A 3,090-nucleotide genomic window follows, 5' to 3' on the forward strand; every position below is an offset into this window, starting at 1 on the left:
AAGGAGAGAGAGGGAGAGAGAGAGAGAGAGAGAGAGAGAGAGAGGGAGGGAGAGGGAGAGAGAGGGAAGGGAGACTAACTGGCAATCTGCAGCACTGTGAAAAACATGAACGGGTCATTTTCAGTGAATGAGTTTGTCATCTACTTTGTCCTACTTTCTGGTTGCTAAGACACAATACTCGACACCCGCAACTCTAAGGAGGAAAGGTTTATTTTGGTTCACAGTCAGTCGATGCTTCAGTCTGTAGTTGGCTGGTTCCAAGGCGGGGCAGCAGATGAGAAACAGCCCATGGCGTGGTCGCGGTGGGAAGCAGGAAGAGACCGAGGCCGAGGGAGGGAGACACGCCCTTCCTGGCCACGCCCCAGTGCCCACCTCCTCTCCCAAGCTTCACCTCCCCAAAGCACAGGAGCTATGAACACATCAGAGGACCGACCCACTAATGAGCATCGCACCCCCACGATCCCAGCACCTCTCATCCCTACCTGTGGTCACAGGAGGCTTTGGGGGCATCAGATATAAACTATAACATACTTTTTCAACTGATGAAAATTTTCTTATATCATGAAACTATTTTCAAAAATGTGATATAAGTAACTGTCTAACAGGTCATCCTGTATTTATATTAACCATTATCTGGGGTAACATATTTTGATTGCTGCCAATTCTGCATGATAAACAGAGAAGTGAAAAAAAAAAGTAAAACTACTTCCGTATATTTGCAAATGCATTAACAGCCACCTGGAAAAATGCACAAGCAAGTGGTTATAATAACTGTCTTAAGAACAGAGGAAATAAATAAATAAAGTTTATTTAAAATTCAAAAGTAATTTTAAAGAGGAACAGGAGACTGAGTGGTTGAAGGACAGGCGAACAGGTGGTAGTCTTAGCACCTTCTTGTCTTTTCTGTATTTTGTTCCAGGGCCATTGCAGTGCTTTTGAAAATGTCGAGTGGACACACTACAGAAAATGCAGGAGGTCCCCTTGTTCACAATTCCCCACTTGGTTTCATCCTAGACCTTCCCAGACTAGAGCTCTATGGATCTGAAGTACTTCTTTGGTGGAATATTCTTCGCATGGCGAGCATGTAACATTTTGAGTTTAAACAGGAGAACATACTATATTCCCTCATGCTTTCCCACTCTGTTAAATAAATGAGTACACACTCGTGTGTGTGTGTGTGTGTGTGTGTGTGTGTGTGCCTTAGGCAGGTGAGGTCATATCACAACTGCACACGTAAGTCTGCTTGTTTTGCTGTATAATTTAGAGCTCCTCCTCCTTTTTTAGACAGGGTCTCACTCTAGCTCAGACTGGCCACAGGCTCACTGTTCTCCTGCGTCGGCCTCCTGAGCTCTGGGACGACAGGTGCGTAACACAGTGCCCAGCTCCTCTCCACCCTTCTGATAGTTCACAACGCTGCACCCTCTGAAAACACAACTCTTCCTCTCTCTGCCCTAGAACTTCTCTGTTGACACACAGAATGAAAGCAACCAAACGGTTGCTCCATGTGCAGCACATTTTTTGTTGTTGTTTTAACGAATGATACCAAGTTGCTGTCCTTAGTGACCACGCCCGTTCATTCAATCCTCCCGGAAGCTTTTCTCGAGCTTGCACATGCCCTTCCTGCTTGGGGCGACCTTACTTATACTCTTACAAGTACACATAGGAAGGCAGGTGCGTGCTGCGGCCCCCGCGAGTGCGTGCGCAGGTGCCCGCATCCGGGCGGCCTCACGAGTGTGTGAGATGGCGTGGTGACAGGCTGTGCAGCGTCGCAGGGGGCGGGAAAGCTCCCCTGACAAGACAAGTGGGGAGGGAGGTGCGGGCGGCAGCCAAGCTGAAGGCAGGCAACTTAGATGCGCTTGGTCCTCTTCTAGCTTCTCCAACAGCACAGTGACAATTTATCTGAGCTCTCACCCAGCGCTTCCTCTGCAAGACCCGGCTGCCCTTTTCTGGTTGAACTCTCTCGCCCACGAAGGTCACCGGAGCTTGACAGTGGCCTGCGTCATCTTCATTTTCAAGACTCCCAGCAAACTGAAACAGCGAAATGGCTAGCAGGGTTAGCAAATTTTGCCTCTGAACAAATACGTGGTCCTAACAAATACAGAACAATGTTAACTGCACTGGTCGAAGATAACGACAGGATTTACAGAAGTATCAATTCGTAATGTACTCCAGATGGTCCGGTCCAGGAATGGAGCACACATTCACAACTACCTGAAGAATAGCTTTCTTTTTCTAGTCCGCCACGGTGGGGCTGCAACCAGATGAATAAGTGCCCTTGGGAAAGGCTAACTCTGAGCCACTTTCCAAACGTGAAGTAGGACAAATGTCTCCCGGCCTTCTCCGACCTACGAAAGCTCATCTGCTGTGGGCAGACAGCAGAGGACCATGTCCTGTTTAAGCCTTGGTAAATCCCGTGCTGGTGCTGACGACCAGCACCTCGAGCAAATCTGGGTGCATTTGATGGTTTCCCAGTGTGTGCGTTTTGTTATATTTTAGTAGAATAAAGAGGAAAAAATGCTGCATGGCCTGTGGGGCTGTGAAGGGGAGAGGTGATAGAGATGATGTAAGTTCTAGACAGCGCGGGTGGGGGTTGGGCTCTAGGTCTAGAGGTGGGTTCCAGGCCGGGTGGATTTCGGGGACCGGGTTGAAAGGTGGGTCCTAGACCTAAACGAGGCGGATTTCAGGCCACAAGAGCGATGAATTCCGGTACGCAGGAGCAGTCGGTTCTAGGGCAGGGACAGATGGCTGGTGGGCAGGCCATCCCACTCCCGCTCCCAGATCCCACCCATGCACGTCTCCCTGGAGCCCGCGATGCACCCCAGAGCCGCCAGTTTTTGTCTCCACAGGCCTCTCCGGGGCCCGTTCCCACTGCCTCAGGTCCCCAGTCAGACACACCAATCCCCCAGTGGTCCTTCCTGCCCCGCCGCGTGGTCCGCCCGTGGCGAGACTGGGACCCCCAGGGGGCGGGGGCCACGCTGGCTCCGGCTCGCCCGAGGCCAGGCACAGGGGTCACAAGAACGAACGGCTTCTCCGTGACCCCGTTTGACTCGCGGCTTCATTCCAAGTGCCCGCGAAGTGTACGCAGGTCGG

At 51.1% G+C, this 3,090-nt stretch overlaps 1 protein-coding gene across 2 annotated transcripts in view; it reads left to right on the forward strand.

Annotated features, from left to right (window-relative positions):
• The first annotated feature begins 2,386 nt into the window (after positions 1-2,386).
• Positions 2,387-3,090, forward strand: part of Asphd2 (aspartate beta-hydroxylase domain containing 2) — a 13,969-nt gene continuing 13,265 nt past the window's right edge. Inside the window, exon 1 of one of the 2 annotated variants that reach the window (XM_010603693.3) lies at positions 2,387-2,404. The gene's annotated coding sequence lies outside the window, so the exon portion shown is untranslated. Of the gene's footprint in view, positions 2,405-2,949; positions 3,086-3,090 lie in introns of those variants that run through there. The other variant, XM_010603695.3, reaches the window with a different exon arrangement.

The sequence above is a fragment of the Fukomys damarensis genome, unplaced genomic scaffold, assembly GCF_012274545.1.
Source record: "Fukomys damarensis isolate Sample0158 unplaced genomic scaffold, DMR_v1.0_HiC HiC_scaffold_12, whole genome shotgun sequence".
NCBI classification, from domain to species: domain Eukaryota; kingdom Metazoa; phylum Chordata; class Mammalia; order Rodentia; family Bathyergidae; genus Fukomys; species Fukomys damarensis.